Here is a 21027-nt window from a genome sequence, read left to right as displayed (position 1 = left end):
GCTCTTGACTACTGGACCAGGGATTTCCGGGTATCAGGGCAGACAGTGTGTGTCTAGGTGGCAGAGAGTACCTCTCCTCAACCTGGAAGGTGCGCACAAATCACCCGGAATCTTAAGTGCTGATTCTGATTCAGTTGATCTGGGTGGGAGTGAGTCTGCATTTCTAGCAAGCCCTGGGGTTAAGCAAATGCTGCTGAAGCAGAAGCTGTGGTGTGTTGTGTTTTGGTCGAAGCAGTGCACTCTGGTCTATGATCCCAGCTGCCTCTCCTTGGCTCCCCAGCCGCTGCCTGGGGTGTTCATTTGTCTCTCACCTGCCCAGTGATTCAGAGCAGGGTTGCAGGTGAGCCATCAGGCTGCACAGACCTCCTACCCGCGCCATGTTAGGCCTCCGCTCGCCACTGGGCGGCGCCCTGGGAACATCCCGCTAAGATTTCACGTTTCTAAGCAGCTCTTGGGTGTTCATTCGACAAATATTTATTGAACCTAATTATAAATCAAGACAGAGTTTAAACAAGACAGACAAGGTCCTCCTGAGGGGCTTAAAATTCTAGTGACAATGAACAAGTAAAGGTGTGAAACAGATCATTACAGATTGTGGTAAGCACTCTCGATGAGGTTAACAGGAAAGTGGCCAGGATGGTCAAGAAAGACCCTTCTAGTAGCTGTGATATAAAGGATGAGAATAAGGAAGTGGAGCTTGCGGGTGTGGATCAGGGGAAAAGCATGCCAGGCAGAGGGAACAGCAAGTCAGGAAGCACCTGACTGAAGAACATAAATTCATGAGGCTGGAGCTGAGAGAGTCAAGGAGAAGCACAGAGATGCAGAGGCCATGCCCAGCCCGGCTGCCTTGGGGGAATGAAGAAAAGCAATTGGATTTTATTTTAAGAGCAAACGAAAGCCTTTGAAAACTTTTAATCAAGAAAGTAAATCAAGAAAGATCTGGTGTCCATTTGTAACTAATTGCCCTGGCAGTTCTGTTGGGACTACATTAGAGGGGCTAACAGTGGAGGTAGGAGGTAAAATAGGGATGTTATAATAGTCCAAGCTAGACTGGTTCCTTTGAACTAGGGTGGCAGTGTTGAGTCCAGTGAGCATCTGGAAATATGAGTGGAGCTGAAGGGCGTTATCCTGGGTGGGGTTACCCACATCACATGACATTCTGTGGGTATAGGGCACAGTGACAAGCTTCCAGCCTTTGTCTCTCCTTGGTAGTCCAGGAACCAGAATGGGGGTTGGGGGGGCTGGCCTAGGATTCTGATGAGAGGTTTAGGCCTCAAAAGTAGTCATGAGCATCATTATTCTGTTACTAAAGGAATAAATAGAGGTTCCTAGTGAAGATGTGAATTGAAGAAAATTAGAATTAAAGTTTTTACATATTTTATTTCAGTGCCTTGGAACATCCAAATGACAGGAGTAGGAAGGAGATTTGGAACCCCAGTTTTTAGCAGAAAAAAATAACCCTCAGATTCACACATTAATTAATCACACAGATCCTAAATTCGAACCCCATCCTTTTGATAAATCTAGCTTCCCTGTAGATCCCAGTGTCTATGGTCAGATAAATCTCTTCTTGGAAGAAATATGTGCAAACAAAAATATCCCATGACTCAGGACAGCACATGCTCAGCGGTGTTTCCAGGTGGGAGGTAACTTAGGGTAACAACAGCAAGGTGGGAAAAAACCCTAGACTCTGTCTGAGGACCCCTCTGCTTTGCCTTCCCTGGTCTAAGGATGCCTGTGCTTTGCCTTCTAGGAGAATGTGGTTGCTTCCCTTTCTAGCAAGTCCTGGGTTTGCCTGCTTCCCTGTGCTGTAAACCCCTGCTGCTCCAGGAGAGATGCCTTACCATCTGTAGGGGCAGGACAGGACACAGTGCAGGTTTTCTGATCCCATGCAGACCGGGTAAAGGAGGAGTCAGAGTCCTCAGTGGCTTTTTTGCAGGTCTTTTTTGGGGTTCACCAGGCATATGGCAGGCAGGGGTGCTGGCTGGGGGGCTGGGAGGCTGGCAGGCTGGCAGGCCGCCCAGCCCCCAGCAAGTCTTCACTCTATCTGGGCTCTCCGGCCTTCTCTGTTTCTCTCTCGGCTCCTGCTACTTCTTTCTCGGCTTCTCTTTCGGCTTCTGCTTCGGCTTCTAGTGCTGCTGCTGGCGTCCCCGTGATGCCGCCCTTAAAAGCACAGTCTTAGCTCACCTGAATCCCATCTACCTATGCCCACACCCTATTCCAGGTGCCCGCCATCAGGCATGCATTCAGGACAAGGATCCATCATCTAGCCTGATGGTGGAAGGGCAGAAAAGCCTGATATTTTCTTTACCCTACACCATCCCTGTCACCACACCTGGCTGGCTCCAAGGCTGCAGGGCTTTTCTGTTCATAGCACAAGCCCCACTGGTGGGGCACCTTGGTGGTTCTACCTGCCTGGGTTTCAAAGAAAGGCTTTGTGGGAGCTCAGGCAGCAGACAACTAAAGACTCCATTGTTCATCAGCTGCTGTTGGCAGGTGCATTGGCCAAAGCCTTGCTCAAGTTATAGAGGAAGTGATTAAAGGGCTCCCCGGAGTTAGGAAAGGCAAGAAAAATAAACACTCATAATTATGATCACAGAGCTGACACTGTGTTATGAGCTTTACACGTGTCATCTCGTGTAATCCTCTGAACTCTACTAGGATCACAGTACTATGATCTTAACTATTATTATCTATATATGCATATATGTGAAAACTGTGGCTCTGAATGATTATGAAAACTGCCCTAGGACACTACGAATAAGTGATATAGTTGGAATAGAAAACTCCAGAATTATCTAGATACAAAAGCAAGAATAGTTTTTATAGGATTTTCTAAGATTAAGAAGAGTCAAGCATTCCAAGACACATGATTACTTTCTTTGAGGTTCCATCACTCCTTCCTTCAATAACAGCCTGTTACTTACCAAACACTTGGTTTTGTTTTGGAAGGAGAGGATAAGGAAGTGAAATGACATAATCCCTTCCCTCTAGGAATTCACAGTCAGGAAAAAGAAATAAAATGCATCCAGATTAGAAAAAAGTGAAACTATCTTTATTTGCAGATGATGTGATTTTATACATAAAAAAAACTTTTAGAAAGCCACAAAAATTATTAGAGGTAATAAAGAAATACAGAATGTTTGCAGGAGACAACATCAAACTATAAGTAGAATTTTTTCATTAGCAATGAATAACCTAGAAATAAAATTAAAAAAACAATCCCATTGTAATCATATATAAAAGTTTTAAATACTTAGGAATAAGTTGATGAAAAGAAATGCAGGATTTATACACTGAAAACTCTAAAGCATTGTTGAAAGAAATTAAGGAAAATACAGATAAATGGAAAGACATCTTTTAATCATGGATTAAAAGATTTAATTTTGTTAAACTGGCAATACTCTCCAATTTTTTTTTAAGATTTATTTATGCATACAAGAGCTGGGGTACAGGCCAGAGGTGTGGAGGGGTGGGGGGTGAGAGGATTCACCAGAGACAGGGTGGGGAACAGTGTCCTGACCCGTGGGATTTGTAGGCACGAAAAGATAAGGCTGAAGATTGAAATGAGGGGCTTGAGACAACTTGACGCTAGCGGTTGCTTCTTTATTTTTTCTTTACCTTTCTTACTTTTCCCTGTCTTTCTACCTTCCCTGACCTTCTCTCTGCTCCTCTCGCAGTAACCCCTCTACTTTCTCGTGGTTCTCTTCTTATATCCTGGTAGCTCCTCCCATAGTACCTCCCAGTCTCATTTGATTAACAGGAAAAATCTGTGGTTTCTCAGAAGGCGAAACTTAATTGATGGCACGTGTTGTGCAACACTGCGCATGCTCCGGACAAACAGGACAGGCAGATTGACCTAAGTACACTGCTGAGGGGACCAGCGGGCAAGTCAGGAGAGGTCTGCTGCGCCATGTGGGTTGCTCCCTGGCTGGCCAGGGATTGAACTCATGCTGCAGAGGCTGTGGATTGCTTCATAGTGTGGTGCTTAACCCCTTGCACCACCAGGGAGGCCCATATTCTCCAAATTTTCTTCAGATTTATCACAATCCCAGCTGGAACTTTTGTGGAAATTAACAATCTGATCTTAAAGCTCATGTGGAAATGCAGAGGACCCAGAGCAACCAAAATGACTTTGTAAAAGAACAAAATTGGGGAATACACACTTCCTTACACCAAAGCTACAATAATCAAAGCAGTATGCTATGACATTAGGGTAGACACATAAATAAATAAATAGAATTGAGTACAAAAATAAGCCCTTACTTATTATCAACTGATTTTCTATATGGATGATTTAAATGCCAAGATGATTCAACAGGGAAAGAATAGTCTCCAATAAATGGTACAGGGACAACTGTGCCTCCATGTTCCAAAAAAAAAAAAAAAAAACCAAACAAACCCTCAAAATGTACCATAGACCTACAACTAAAACTCTAAGAGAAAACATGGGCATAATTCTTCATCACTTTGGAACAGGCAATGATTTCTTAGATAAAATACCAAGAGCACAAGCAACAACAAAAGGTGGACAACCTGAATTTCTTCAAAGTTAAGAAATTTTGTGCTTCAAAGAACACTCAAGAAAGTGAAAAAATAACCCAAAGACTGGAAGAAACATTCGAGAATTTTAATCTTACCAGAAACTAGTATCCAGAATATACAATTCAACAATAAAAGAACAAAATAACTCACTTTTTAAGTGACCAGAACAGTTGTATGGACTTCACCAAAGAAAATATACAAGTGGTAAATTAACTGAGCATCATTAGTTATTGGAGAAATGCACATAAAAACCAGAATGAGATACCATTTCATACCTACAAAGATGACTACAATAATAAAGATCAACAATATAGTGTTGACAAGGATGTAGTGATACTGAAACTCTCAAATATTCCTGACTGGTATGTTAAATGGTACAATACTTTGGAAGATAATTTGGAAATTCCTCAAAGGGTTAAATATATAGTTATTATGCGATCTGGCAATTCCACTTCTAGGTATATATACAAGAGAACTGAAAACATATTTCTACACAAATGTCATATACTAATGTTCACAACAGCATTACTCAGACAAAATGTGGAAATAATTCAAATCCAATCAACTGATGAATGGATGAACAACATGTAGTTTATTCATACAATGCAACATTAGGACATAAGAGGGAATAAATGTTGATATGTGCTGTAGTCGGGATGAATCATGAAAACATTGTGTTAAGTGAATGAAGCCAGACACAAAAGACCACATTTTGTATGAAATTATCATTTATGTGAAATCCAGAACAGGCAAATACCTAGAGACAGAAAGTAGAGTGGTGATTGCCAGGAGCTGGGAGAAGAGTGGAATAGGGAGTGAATGCTAAATGGTATCAGGCTCTTTTTGAGATACTGAAAATATTCTGCAATTAGTAGTACTGACTGAACAACTTTGTGAACATGCTAAAACCCACTGAATTATGTACTTTAAGTGTGTACATTTTATGGTGTGTGAATTTAAAATGCTGTGAGAACTCAGAGAAGGTAAAAGTTAAAATTTACCCCATGGCACAGTGCTGTGAAGCTGTCCGCGGCCTCTGCAGCGCCGGTTTAATTCCCACATGGCGCGGCAGACCTCTCCTATCTCACCCCCTGCTCCCCTCAGCAGTGTACTTCGGTCCTTCTGCCTGTTCTGCTCCCCACTCTGTCTCTGGTGAATTCTCTCACCCTCCTGTGCCTCTGGCCTGTACCCCAGTTCTTGTATAAATTAATAAATCTTTTTAAAAAAATAAAAGTAATGGGGGTTGGGAGGAGGAATCCAGGAAGTCTTCCCTGAGGAAGTAACATAAATTCTCTTCTTCCTAGCTGTCAAGGCTCTGAAATGCCATTGTCTCACATTCATTTTCCAAAGCAATGCCACACCAGTGCAGCAAGGTCCCACTTTACTGTTTGATACTCCTTCCTAGTGCATTATAAACAAGCAGCGACATGGGCACACATTTCTTTCCTCCACACAGACTTTACATCACAGTCACAAAATCATCCAAGCCCCACTTGTCCTTCCATTCTTCAGCGAAAGACTTTTCTACATCCCAATATAATTTTTCATGTTCATTTTATTTTATTAAAGATTTGTTTATTTATGCATAGAAGAACTGGGGTACAGACCAGAGGTGTGTGTGTGAGGGGGGGTAAAAGGATTCACCAGAGACAGAGTGAGCTGCAGAACAGGTGGACGGAATGAAATACACTGCTGAAGGGAGCAGCAGGCGAGACAGGAGAGGTCTGCTGTGCAGATTGCTTCATAGTTCTGGGACTTAACTCTTTGCACTGCCGGGGAGGCCCCTCATGTTCATTTTAAAATCAGTATCTAATAGACATCTTACAAGAGAATTTCCACATCTTCTCCATGTTCAAGGATGGAGCAGGGTAGGGAAATGGATATGTAAGAAAAGAGGGTATTAGGAGTTGAAAATCAGGGTGTTAGGGGCATTATCCTGTGACTCGTCGCATGGTTTTGCCAAGCACTGTGCTTACACCATGGACGTGTGCATCGAAGCAATGCTGATAAGTAAACCGTGATCCAGTGCCAGAACTCATTAGATTCTGTGTTGTCCTTAATGGAAGACAGATGACAGAAGCAGCAGATAAACAGTGGTGGAAACATTCAAGGGAAAATGGATGAAAGATAGATTTAGAAATGGGGAGTGCGTGGAGGAGTGAAGCCCTAACACTAGTCCTGGATCAGGGAGTGTACATCTTTTTTTTTTTAAAGATTTATTTATTTATGCATAAAAGAGCTGGGGTACAGGCCAGAGGTGCGGGGGGTGAGAGGAGTCACCAGAGACAGAGTGGGGAACAGAACAGGCAGATTGACTAAAATACATTGCTGAAGGAAGCAGTGGGCGAGTCAGAGGAGGTCTGCTGCACCATGTGGGCCAACTCCCTGGCCAGGGATTGTACGGATGCTGCAGAGGCTGCGGATTGCTTCATAGTGCGGTGCTTAACCCCTTGTGCCACCAGGGAGGCCCAGGGAGTGTACATCTTTAGAACAAGAAGTAGCCTCCCCTCTGGGTCTCTGAGCTTAGCATTGCTGACCTTTAAGAAAGGCAAGCCCTTTGTATTGGAGTGTTTTGAGATCAGAGAGGAGGCACTGATCAAAGGTCATTGGGGGTGAAATAACAAGGGAAAGGGAAGGAATTCTGAAAGCTGAGATTGATCAGGAAGTATTGGCCAGATCACACAAGTTCTTATAGACAAGTTAAAGATTTTGGACTTAAAGCAAGTGCATTTGGAAGGCATAGAAAAAATTAAACAGAAAACCAGGCAATATGTTTCAATTTGTGTTTTTCTGTGGCATTCTGGCACAGAATGGGTGCAAAAGACCGGTTAGAGGTTATTTATGGGCATCCAGATGAAAGATGTTGGTGGTGGCAAGAGAAATGGCAAACAAACAAACAAAACCCCAGCACTGCAAAGTGACTGAGTTTTGAAGGAAGGATGGTAAGCTCAGCCTGGGATCATCATTATTGACATGCCTTGTGATAGACAATTGGTGATGCAGGGGTCATTGAATATAAGACCGCTGAGCAAGTGCTCCAGGCAATGTGTTCTTTTTTTTTTAAGATTTATTTTTTATTTATACAATAGCTGGGGTACAGGATAGAGGCGCGGAAGGATGAGAGAATTCACCAGAGACAGAGTGGAGAGCAGAACAGGCAGACGAACGGAAAGCACTGCTGAGGGGAGCAGCAGGTGAGACAGGAGAGGTCTGCTGCACCATGTAAGTCACCTCCCTGGCCAGGGATCACTCATGCTGCAGTGGCTGCAGATAGCTTCATAGTACTGCATCTTAACCCCTTGTGGCACCAGGGAGGCCCCTCTTTTTAATTTTTGCATAGAACTGGGGTATAGCCAGAGGTCAGTGGGGGTGCTGGTGAGAGGATTCACCAGAGACAGAATAAGGCTCAGAACAGGTAAATTTACTGAAATATACTGGTAAAGGCATCAGTGGGTGAGTAAGGAGAGGTCTGCTGCACAATATGGGTTAGCTCCCTGGCTGGAGATTGAACTCAGGCAGTGGTGGTAACAGCACTAAGACTTTACCTCTAGGCCACCAGGAGGGCCCATCCATTTGGGAATCTGCAAAACAATTAATTATGACTCTACAGTACTGCCATCCCACCCAGCTTACATCTATTCTTATGGTAATAGGAAGTGATTCATCATGTACCTTACTGAAGTCCAGATACCATTGTGTAAAGGTGATTCTTTAATCTGAGTGACTAGTAACCCCATCACAAATGGCTCAAATGAGTTTGGTGCACCTTGTTCTTGGCGTGACTTTCTACACAGTACATTCACTATGGGTGGATGGGGCATCAAATAATTAATAAAAGAAAGCTACATGCAACGACTATTGTCCCAAATCTAGCTATTTCAGTTAGAAGGAAAATATATTTTCTAAAATATATTAGAAAATATATTTTGGAATCTTTGGATTTAAGTCTTCAATTTGGGGGTTGGTGTGCATGAGGGCAATTTGTGGTGTCTACTTTGTCCAGATCTTTTCATTTTAAAGTTTTGTGTGAAAAGCAGTCTGTGGTGTTGAGGAAATGATACCTTCCTACCTCAGAACTTATTTAGGTCATTTCTTTGATCAAGGAATCAAACGTTAACAATCACAAATAATTTTGCTATAAAAACTGTCTTCACCTTTTCTCCCCTCATTGTACACTGTTGTAAAAATGTTTCAGTACTTATAAAGACATCTGCTTTGGGAGCAGTTACAGAACTGCTCCTTCAACCAGGATATTAACCCAGCAAGCAGTAGTTTCTGAATTAGGCACCTGTGACCAGGTCAAATATATTATAGTAGAAGCATAATCTATCCTTGTCTCCTCAGATATGTCTCCTCTATTTTCCACATCAGTCTCTTACTCTCTGCCAGAGATCCAGCCCCAGTCCATGAAAGGTTGTCTGTTCAATCAGTGAGATACAACGTTGGCTTGTGTGAACCCAGCAAAAAAGACACAAGAGCAATTTATTCTGGTTAATAAGCTCGGAAAAAACATGTAGGAGCCGATTGTATGGTGGTACAAGAAGAGTTTCTTGTCTGGAGAGTGTATAATGTTGGGGCAGACACTATCATTTTTTGCCTACCCAGTAACCATGCCCATTCTTTATTGTACAGAGAGAAACTATTTGCCACAGATATCAGGCAGGTGGCCCTGGAATTTAGAAGAGAATGATTTGCTATAAGCCCTGGCAGATACACAAATTACAAGTCCTCTATGCAAACAGTATTAGGCAGCCTGCAAGATTTCCAGATGATTTTCACCTCTTGGTACCCACTCCTGCCCCTGGGTGGTCCTCTCTGGCATTAAATAGGGCTGATGTGTGACCAACAGGATAGTGTACAAATGGCAGAACTTGAATTTGACTTTCAAAGCTAAGTCAGAAGAGATATTGCAGGCTTTATCTTGCTCCCTTAGATTATTCTTCTGGAGAAAACTAGTTTCCACTTTGTGAAAATAGTCAAGTGATCCCCTGGCACAGACCATGTGACCACACACCACTGCCTCCTGCCAACAGCCATCATGGGTGTGCTGGCCATGTGAGTGTGCTCAGGTCCTCAGCTCAGGCTTCAGATGGCTAGGAGCCCAGCTAACAACTTGCCTGCAATGTATTAAGAAACCCCAAGCTGCAACCACCAAGCTAAGTCCCAACTTCCAAAGAAATGACGAGAAATATTACAGTAGTTACTATTATTTGAAGCCCCTATATTTTAGGATACTTCGTTCTACAGCAATGACTAATTAACACACCTACCATATTAATGTCTACTTCCTTGTGTGGTAAACCGGCAGTCAGAAAACCACAGACTAAAAAAATTAATAGGCATAAATTGTAGCTCTTGACATTGCCTGTTTCTTGCTCTAAAAGGCCGAGCCAGTGGTTTTGCTGGTAAGCCTTTCTAGAGAAAAAAAAATTGAAAACCTTTGTTTGTAGTATTTACCTAGTCCTGGGGTATAAATACTCCCCACAGCTAATCTCAGGCTACAAGCGCAGTTGGGAAGAGGTGCATACAATCGGTTCTCTCCAGCCACTGCTAAGCCCACTCCAGCGCACCACTGAATTAAGCAAAAAAGAAATACATGAGGTCAAGTACTGCTACTGACCTCCACCTATGTCACAAGGAACACCTTAAGAAGGATCATGTTTTGATAATAGCTTTAAGCCCAACAATCTGGAGTCTATCTTGCCTCTGTTATTTTCTGTCTACATGTCCTCAGTATAAACTATGACTGGTGATAAGTGTCAGATTCTTTATCTGTAAAATGAATATGAAAATATCTCCTCATCAGGATTTTGAAACAGTTAAATGAAAATAACAACAGCAAAAGCAACAGTTACTGAGTACTTCCTAGGTATCAGGCTGGAATCCAAGCTTATTATACATTATGACTTAATCTAATAATGCAGGGAGAAAAGCACTTGAGCATAGTATCTGGAATGTAGTAGGGACCCAATAAATGATGGCTATCAGCAATGTTCTTGTTCTGTTAATAGCAGGGACTTGGTCATTAGGATGAATGTGAATCTGAAATTGTGGGAACTAGCTAGTTACCTAATTTCCAACCTGCCTCAGCACTTCCCTCAGTTGAGTGAAAGACTCCAGTGATGGACCTCCCTGCTGGTGGAGGGGTTAGTCTCAACCACTGCAGCACGAGTTCCATCCCTGGCCCGGGAGCTACCCTCATGGTGCAGCAGACCTCTCTTATCTAGCCTGGTGCTCCCCTTAGCAGTGTATTTCAGTAGATCTGCCTGTTCTGCGCCCCACTCTGTCTGTGGTGAATCCTCTCACCCCCTGCACCTCTGGCCTATACCCCAGTTCTTGTATGCATAAATAAATAAAATAAATCTTAAAATAAAAAAGGATTCCAGTGAAGAGTTGTGGAGTTTAACTGTGGGGACTAACAAGAGGCCAGACCCAGGCTGATCTTAAGACCTGTGAGCTAAACTGCAAGCCAAGAAAGAGATAAGGGAGAGTGGTCAGGGGATGAAGAAAAGTGTCCTTCAGCACCAAGGCCAGAAAACTTGTTTTCCCAGGACTTGGAATAAGGGGCCCCAGTATGTAAGTGCTGTCCCAGGCCTCAGTGCTGAATGACCCCACTGGTCCCACTTGTGCTCAGTAGCAGCATATGCACTAGATTCCCTTCCAGGAGTCATGGGGAATGCTATTTAAGAAAACTGGGGATCCCTAGTAACAAAAATTCTCTTAGAATGAATTGAAACCTGAATCAGCCAATGTCGCTAGACTGAAGTGAGTGTGCTTTACACCCACATCCCATTTTAACAAGTAGAAAGAAAATGAATAGTGATAGAACTTATACTCTCTGTTTATCACTGGGCAAGGTGATTTGTAAATCTTATTTCATTTGATTTTTATAACCCAGAAAAGGTAAGAAACTCACTAAACGTCACCTAGCCTATCAACAGAAGGGGGAATAATTAAAATTCTGGGTGTCTCTGAGTCCAAAGTCTCAGCTCCTTATACTTTGTATACTGTTATTTCCCAAGAATGAACAGCACTGCAGACCCTCAGTCTACCTACAAATAACTAAAAAAATTTGGATTTGGTAACGAACAGGGTTGATTATTTTATTATTGTAGGTACCCTGCTGGAAGCCAGAGGGGTATTTCTCCCTTTATACCCCTTTCTTCAGCTTTTAGGGGAACTCCTATTGGCTGGAAAGAGTCTGAAAATAGTTACATTCCCAGTTAGTGGGGGAAAGTCTGGTCATCCTTGCAGACAGGTGGGTGATGTCAGAGGCCAGTAGCTGAAGACAAAGAACACCACTGTTTGATAGCAACCTAGAGATTTCCTGGTGTGTGTTTAGGTCCTCAGTGAATACATAGGGCCTCCTACACTAAGACTAGGATCCCATCTTGAAACCATGCCTCAGATGTGGTCAGTTCAGCAATAAGCACACATTGGGAGGAAACTTGTACGGTAAGATAATAGCATGGTGGTTAATCAGTTCAGATTGTCTGCATTAAACATTAAGTTCCCACTAGCTGTATAATTTGGGAGTATTCAATTAACTCCATATGCCTCAGTTTTCCTGTCTATAAAACAATGTTAATAGGGTTGGTTCTATGCAATTATGTATGTGATAGGCTTGGTCTACAGAAAGGATTCAATAAATTTTAGCTATTTTTAATTATCATTACTGTGCAGTAATGCAGGTCATTGAAGGAAGATTTTTAGATTTTCAGCAATAAAAGGGAGACATTCCTTAGCATGTCTTCACATTCCTTTAAGTGGAGCTGGAAAGGCAGGATGGACTTGGCCTTACTGCCCCAGGCCTTCCCTGTTGGAGTATCAGTAACAATTCTCTGCAAAGGAAGCCCCACCTATGTCCTGAATCATTTCCAACTAGGACAGGACAACATTAGGGCCTCAACCCACCAGCTTTGCCACAGTTGATCCTCTTGTTGTGTGCCTACTGAGTTCTAGCTCACCTCTTTACTTGTCCTTATCTGTCTGACCTAGTTTCTGACTGATTTTCTCTGCTGGACACTTATGGGGCTGGATCCCCATCTGGATCTTATAGTCTCTTGCCCAAAAGTTGTAGGGGGGAGGGCTTTATTCCCCTGACCTAAGATGACAGCTGAGCTCAGTCCTATGAGTGCCAACTGTGAGAAGAATGATGCCACTATCTGTTTAATGTGCCAGCTGTCACTACCACTCCCTTGCCCAGATGAGCACTTGTCACTCCCCTGTGGATGACCAGCTGCTTTCTAGAGAGGTTCTATAGTCCTATGAGGACTAATATGGCTTCACATACTTCATGATTCAATATTGCTGAGGTCCCTGTGGATCTTGCAGATGAACTCACAAAGGATACCCTATACCAAAAGAAGATTTGTGTAATTAACAGTCCTGTTCTTCATCTCCTGGACCCTACCTCACACCAGCTTGCAGCCACTTGTCTAATTTACCCTCAGACCAAAGGGATGCAGAAGCATTCCCATCCATTAGAATTATCACTTTCCATTCCACATCACATCTCTCATTGATGCAGTGAAACATAATCTTTCCCCATTCCTTCCAGGAAAGCCCTTTTTGCTGTTCTTGATTTCAGTATTTCTGATTGCTGTAAGGAATCAGGAAATAGCAGCCGCATGAGAAACTGAACTTGACTCTGAATATTATCCTTACCATAACAGACTTTGGCATTAGGGTCTGTTTGGTTAAAGGGAAATTACTCATGGGGGCTTGAAAAAAATGGGAAAACTGCTCTTTGCTGCATCTACTGCAAGTATGAAGAGAATTCTCTACAATCAGATTGTCAACATTCCATAAATGTTGACATCTCCCTGAAGGGTTGCACTGTTACTGTGAAGGGAACTCAATCTCCTTGGAAAGAAAAAGAAGCTCCAGGTTGACAAGTGGTGGGGAAATAGAAAGGAACTGGTTACTGTTCACACTATCTGAAGTCAGGTACAGAACATGATCAATGATGTTTCTCTGGGCTTCCATTACAAATATGTTCAGTTCCCTATCAATGTTGTTATTCAGGAGAATAAGTCTCTTTTTGAAATGTGAAATTTCTTGGGCAAAAAATACATTCACAGGGTTCAGATAAGGCCAGGTATTGCTTGTTCCATAGTGCAAGCCCAGAAAGATGAGTTAATTCTTGAAGGAAATGACATTGAGCTTGTATTGAATTCAGCTGCTTTGATTCAGCAAGCCACAACAATTAAAAACAAGGATATCATCACAAAAATATACAAAGAGCTGATGAGATTCAACAAAGACAAAGAAAATAATCTAGTCAAAAAATGGGCAGAAGAGTTAAAAAGAAACTTCTCCAAAGAGGAAATACAAATGGCCAACAGGCATATGAAAAAATGTTCAACATCACTTGAATCAGGGAAATGAAAATCAAAACTACAATGAGATACCATCTCACACCAGTGAGAATGGCACATATTAAAAAAACTAGCAACAACAAATGTTGGCGAGGTTGTGGAGAAAAAGGAACTCTCCTGCACTACTGCTGGTGGGAGTGCAAACTGGTCCAACCACTATTGAAAGCTGTGTGGAGATTCCTCAACCTACTAAAGATAGAGCTTCCATATGATCCAGCAATTCCACTCCTAGGTATTTACCCAAAGGACACAGAAACATTCATTCCAAAGAGCACCTGCACCCCTATGTTTATTTAGCAACACAATTTACAATAGCTAAGCTATGGAAACAACCCAAATGCCCAAAAATAGATGACTGGATCAAGAAGATGTGGTACATATACATGATGGAATATTACTCAGTATTCAAAAAAGATAAACACATGCAATTTGCAGCAACATGGATGGAGCTGGAAGGAATCATGCTCAGCGAAATAAGCCAGAAAGAAAAAGAAAAATACCGGATGGTCTCACTCATTACAGGAATCTAGAAAACCTAAATAAGGTACCAGGAAAAAGAATAACTATAAGAAAGAAAAAAATCAAAATCAATAAACAACTATGAACCAGAGACACACTTTGGGGGGGGCAGGAAAAGGAGGGTTGGGGTTAAAATAAGGGGGTTGCGGGCCTCCCCGGTGGCGCAGTGGTTGACCACTCGTTGCGAAGCTGCCCGCAGCCTCTGCAGTGCCGGTTCGATCCCTGGCCGCCAGGCGAGGGTCCCACATGGCTCAACAGACCTCTCCTGCTGCCCGCTGCTCCCCTCAGCAGTGTACTTCATCACTCTGCCTGCTCTGCTCCCCGCTCTGGCTCTGGTGAATTCTCTCACCCTCCTGTGCCTCTGACTGTACCCAGTGCTTGTATAAATAAATAAATAAATAAACCTTAAATAAATAAAACAAGGGGGTTGCAATTGTATGGGAAATATAAACATAAAAAAATTAAAAAATAAATTAAAAAAAAACCAAGGATATCATGAAATTTTTGGATGGTATCTATGTTTCTAAAAAAGGAGCAATTCAGCAGGCTGATGAATAAGATTTAAGTTGTCCAGCTACAGATACAGCAAGATACCGGATGATTTCTCAGATCTATTGGTGATATATCTTTATGATGTAATAAAAGTCATTATTGATTAAAAAAAAAGGCAAGTCAAAGTTTTTTATGATATTGCCAACAGCAGAGAGACTGTTGAGATTAAACTCAACTCCAATATACAGATGAGTGGGGATTTATAGCCAGCAGGTAGAGGGTAGAAATTTATTAAGAGGAACTTGATTAGACATCAGGGGAAGAGGAAAAGGAGCTTGATGGGCTATCAAGGCAGGGAAGGGAGAGAATTCATCACAAATGAGCTTATCAGTATTCTTCACTAAAACTGGGCTCAAAGATGAGACATAGTCAAGAAGCAGGCTCAGAAGAGCCTAACTAAAGTTTGGTCAAAGAGGGAGTCTTTTGCCAATGTCATTCAGTGTTCTCTAGAGGAAATAGGATGGATATATATATATATATATATATATATATATATATATATACACACACATATATATATATATAGAGAGAGAGGGGAGAGAGAGAGAGAATGTCTATGTATTTTATATATGAGTGACATATAGAATATACATGTATCCTATTTATGTGTGATATATAGGATATATATAGGAACCTCTTCTCTGCAACACCTCTCTTTACAATCTAGAGATAAAAATGAAGTAAAAGACTTTTTTTCCTTTACCTCTAATGGGCATTTGATATCCAGAGACCTACTGGGCTATAGACACCTGCTCTCTCAGGCTCTAACTGCTCAGCAATAATGGTTTGGGGGGCCTCCCCGGTGGCGCAGCGGTTGAGCGCTGGGTTGCGAAGGTGCCCACAGCCTCTGCAGTGCCGGTTCGATCCCCAGCTGCTCCCCAGCCACAGGAGAAGGGTCCCACATGGCATGCAGACCTCTCCTGCCGCCTGCTGCTCCCCTCAGCAGTGTACTTTGGTCTTTCTGCCTGCTCTGCTCCCTGCTCTGGCTCTGGTGAATTCTCTCACCCTCCCGCACTTCTGACTGTACCCAGTGCATGTATAAATAAATAAATAAATCTTTTAAAAATAAATAAATAAAAATGAAAATAATGGTTTGGGGCATTTCATTCAGTGTATCATCAAAGAGGGGAAAAAAACCAGTCACCTGAACCTGAATGCAGAATCTCTGTTCTGGAGAAGCTGCAGTTTGGCAAAAATGCTAAGAATACCTCTATAGGCATTGTGATGTTATTAGAGATAAGAACAAGGAAGGATTGGGCCACAGAGCCAATAACAGGGATGACTGAAGTGGAAAGTCACATTGCCCATTGTCCATTGTGCTTTTATCTCCTGACTCTGAAGAATGAGCTTTTAGACTGGCAAGGTGGGGAGAAACACAGAAAGAAAACATCCCATCTTCCACCTGAGCAGGAAATCTTAAGAGAGCCTGCTGCTAAATTTTAATAACAGTAATCCAGGCAGGGAGACTAAAGGGCTCAGAATCTAGTGCACACTGCTGAATGCCCCTGCTGGATGCCCCTGCTGCTTCACTGACCACCTCAGCTCTCCTGGCACAGGCTTGGCCTCAGTTCCACATTTTATTTGCAGAGAATTTGGGTGGTCTTCAAAGAAGCAGGGTCATGAATAAACTTGCCCTCCCCTCTGTGATACATCTTCTTAGTATGGCTATCAAGCTGGGTGTTTGGTTTTAGAAGGACAGCTCCCTCCATTTTCTTACACATCCTGTTCTCCTGGGACTTAGACGCCAGAGGCTGGGCTGGGAGAAAAAGCTGAGACGCCAGGTTTGGCCTCCTCCCTGACAACTAGCTTCCTGACTGGATTAGGCCCCACCTGCGAGAATTCCTCTCCTCCCATCTTCTCACCAGTGTATTTTGTAAACATACTTTGAGTGCCTGTTATAAAGCAGGCACTGCTCAAGGTACTGGGGATTGGGCAGTGCCCACACTGTGCCCCATCCCAGAGTGCCTGTTCCTGAAAAGAGACCTCGGCTCCTGTCAGTTCTGGCGTTGCATGTGTTCAAATGGGCCTGCTTCCAAGTCACACTCAAGATAGGCTTTTACCCTGCTTCATTGTATAATTTTAAATTTTTAGAAACATTTGTTAAAATCATCTTATGGTAGATAAAGTTTTTGTTAGGATAGGAAAAGTATAAAAAAGAATGATCACTTCTACAGCCATACTCAGAGAAACTGCCAACGCATTGGTGTATTCCTTTCAACTTCCTTTTCCCTCAACATGTATAAAATTGGAAACACACCACACATCCTTGTAATTGGCCACTATCTCCCCTTCTTTTGGAAGGACTTTGGGGAACAAAGGTTCTTGGCTAAGAATGAAGGCTTTGTTAGATGGGCCATTTCACAGCCTCTTTCAGGGTAACCAAGGGAGTCTCCTCTGAAGCTTAATGCAGTGCCTTTATTTTTCAGGCCAACCCCAAGAAGAGGCAGGAAATAAACCAAACACAGCCCAGCATAGCAATGCAGCGTACTGACTCCCCGGAAAAAGGGAGGCGTGCTCCTAATTATGAGCCAGTCCAGGGAAGAACTTCCTCATTGTGGGTTTGGGCACTGACCTTGACAATTAGCACTGCTGTTTGTCCTCGGGACATGTGGGTGGTGATGATGCATTTAACAGCTTATAATTTGAGAAAGCACAAGAGCCTGAGGTCACACTGGTGGGGATGTCACAAAGGAAAGCTGACCTAATGGCAGCTCCACCTTGACCTCAGGCATCTGTACTCTAAAGCCCTCCTGGTCCAGGATGCACAGGGGACAGGGTTATGGGGTGGGAGTTCCACATCTTCCTTGGAATGAAAGACTCAGACTTGGGGAAATGTACTAGGGCCATGTAGAGGGATGGGTGTGGGGAGTGAGATCCTGTTCCTCGGATGGGGACTGTGTTGCTCAAAAGGTAAGCAGAGGTTTAAAGACTGAGGTGTCACCACAGTAGGGCAGGGCCCCTCCATGAGTGGCTCGTCTTCCCTGTGTTGTCCTTTGGGGTCTGGAGAGATGTGCTCATTACCACCTTTTATGTGGCAAATCATATTCCTTCACTGTTCTAATCAATGTTTCTGAATAATATCAGAGCATCAGATCCAGACTAGAGTATACCCCTGGGAGAGTCTCTGTCTCCTGGGAAAAAAGTGGGGAATAACTTCATACCTGATATCATAGAGACCCTGTTTTTGTTGTTATAGTTTTCATGGAAGGAAAGAAAGAATAATAGGACTCCAGGAAAGAAAGACACAGAGCTATACAAGACAGGAAATGTAGTCAAACAACTCCCTAGCTCTACAAAGAACATTGTCAACGTAAACATAATACGGTGGCCTCTGATTATTGATTTAACCAAAAATAGAAATAGAGAGATACTGGGAGAATAAAAACAGGGGGAGGTGATGTAAGAGAGTTAAATCATGACCTGTGGGAAGTAAAGCAAGAATGTCTAAAATAATAAGTTAAAAGTGGTTGTGTGGTTAGAGCTGAGCTGTGGTCAGAGGTGGTGCAAGAATCATCATCATCATCCTCTTAGTGCTTTTAAACATGTAGTGTACAATTTTTATAGCAAATTTCAGATCTATGAAATTATTTGGAAAATGGAATGTGCCTGCTTGTATGACTGTCAGTGGAGTGAGGGGTGCTTGGGAATACTGGGGATGGCAGTGGGGGCAGTGATAAGGGAGAGGAATCTCCAGCCGACCCCACCATCTCTGTGCTGTCTTGGAAATGAGCAAGCCAGGGTCCAGGGTGATATGGCAGAGACCAGTATTTCAGTATGCCATTGACAGGGAAGAGCTGCTGATGCTAAGGACCCACTTCAAGGACCCCTCCTGAGAGACATATGTTAGTATCGTCTCTCTCCTTCTGTTGGTGAGAGGAAGCTGGTCTTGAATGGATAAGGTGGAGTAGACATTCACATTTCACATAGCTCTGTATCTTGCTCTTTTCACTTACCATTGTCTTATGTGTATTTTCTTCTTGCCAAATATATATATATATATATATATGGACATCTGATCTGAGGAATATTTGGTATTTGAGGTCTTTGAGACTATTTGAGGATATACCAACTTAGCAGCAAACTCAAAAACCCAGCACCATGCTGTTAAGTCCATCTTCTGGTCTAGAATCCCTACTCTGCCTCTTTCCAGCTGTATGAACTTGGGGACACACAGCTTTTTAGTTTCTGCCTCATCCTCATTTTAATGAGCTATCTCATTTTATAAGTTAGGGCTTCTTTTACTTAAAGTTCATGTTGAGAAATATCCATGTACATTTTTAATAGAGAAAAATAGGTAATGCAGATGAAAAAAAGAAAGTTTGTTGAAATATTACTCCCCCAAGAAAACCATAATATATTTTCAAGTCTTTTTCCATCTGCCAATGTAGATACACACACACATACCTCTTTACAAAATGAATCTTGTGATACTGTTTTATGATTTTTTAAAAAGGTTTATTTATTTATGCATACAAGAACTGGGGTACAGGCTAGAGATGCAAGTGTGGGCAAGGTGAGAGGATTCACCAGAGACAGAGGGGGGGGAGCAGAACCTGCAGATCTACTGAAATACACTGGTGAGGGAGGCAGCGGGTGAGACAGGAGAGGTCTGCTGTACCATGTGGGTAGCTCCCTGGCTGGGGATCAAACTTGTGCTCAGTGGCTGCGGTCAGCTTCATAGGTTGCATCTTAACCCCTTGCGTCACCAGGGAGGCCCCCAAACAGCATCTATTATTCCAATTGTGTATGTGATGGGATAAAATGTGTGTACAGTTGAGTTAGGTACAAAGGAGCACAGGTTTTAAATAGCTACAATTCTCATGAGATCGCCTCTATTGTGTAAGGCAATGGCAAAATGTAAATCTGCCATTTAGGAGTTTAACTATGTCTCTCGAGATAAGTCGTTTACCAATACTCAATCTTTGACTTTGTTTTAAAGATTTATTTACTTTTTACATACAATAATAGGGGTGTAGGCCAGAGGTGCAGGGGGTGAGAGGACTCACCAGAGACAAAGAGTGGGGAGCAGAACAGGCGCATCTACTGAGATACACTGCTGAGGGGAAGCAGCGGGCAAGACAGGAGAGGTCTGCTGTTACCTTGTGAGTCAGTGCTCTGGACTGGGATCTAACTCATGCTGCAGTGGCTGGCAATAGCTTGATATTGCTGAGACACACCGCTACACCACCAGGGTGGCCCATCAGTCTTTGACTTTTGAAATTGGTGTGTGGGTTGACCAGAGCACAGTTTGTGCTGGAGACCTGGGGGCAGGTTCCAGAATGGGCCTCCCACTATGCGTTCTGCTGCACCTGGCCATGGGGTCTAGCAGGTCTAGTCTCTGAGAGCCCAGGGCCCTGGACTCCTGCAAACTCTCTGAGCCTGGACACTTTCTTCATCAGCTCCTGGCCAGTCAGTCTTCACGGGGGCTCTTCAAACTTCCACATGTGGAGGAATCACCTGGACAGCTTGTCAAAACAGTTCCTGGGCACCACACCCAGAGATTCTGATTACAGGTCTGGAGTGGAGCTGAGAGTTTGCAATTCTAGGAAGATCCCGGGGAAAGTAAGTTGAAAGGCTATACTTTGGGGAGCCCTAGTCCATATCTCCACCACAGTCTCTGTTTGGGGGTCACTGTGTTGTCTTATGGTTGACTCAATGGTCGTCAGTTCAGCTGCCTACCCCACACATTACTGAAAACTTAAGAGAATTTCTGGATTTCTTGCATTACACAAGAGAAACAGGTGGGTGTGCAGAGAATTACTTTCTCTAGCTCTCTCTCTGATGAACATTCTAGGCTACCTCCTGCCCACTAAAATGATATGGGAGCTCCCTTTGAGAGACATCCTTCTCACGTACCAAATGGGCAGGAAACACAAACCCTTTTTGCTTTAGGTTTTTAACATGAAAGAGCAATTTTTCTCTACTCCTGCCCCTCATGGTAACATTCACACACAAATGTGGACAGGACTAGGCACAAGAACACTGGTATCTGACATAGGTATCCCTCTCTTTCCTCTCTTCTGCTCCTAGA

At 42.9% G+C, this 21027-nt stretch overlaps 1 pseudogene across 1 annotated transcript; it reads left to right on the top strand.

Moving 5' to 3' along the window:
* Nucleotides 1-13314: 13314 nt before the first annotated feature.
* On the top strand, nucleotides 13315-15002 carry LOC311179143 (large ribosomal subunit protein uL6-like; annotated as a pseudogene). Its single transcript has 2 exons — nucleotides 13315-13764; nucleotides 14934-15002. The product of its transcript is annotated as a large ribosomal subunit protein uL6-like (transcript).
* Nucleotides 15003-21027: the final 6025 nt, after the last annotated feature.

This window comes from Talpa europaea (genome assembly GCF_964194135.1).
Source record: "Talpa europaea genome assembly, chromosome: 10".
In the NCBI taxonomy this organism is placed as follows: domain Eukaryota; kingdom Metazoa; phylum Chordata; class Mammalia; order Eulipotyphla; family Talpidae; genus Talpa; species Talpa europaea.
Note: the sequence above shows the minus strand (reverse complement) of the source record. Positions and strands in the feature narration are given on the sequence as shown.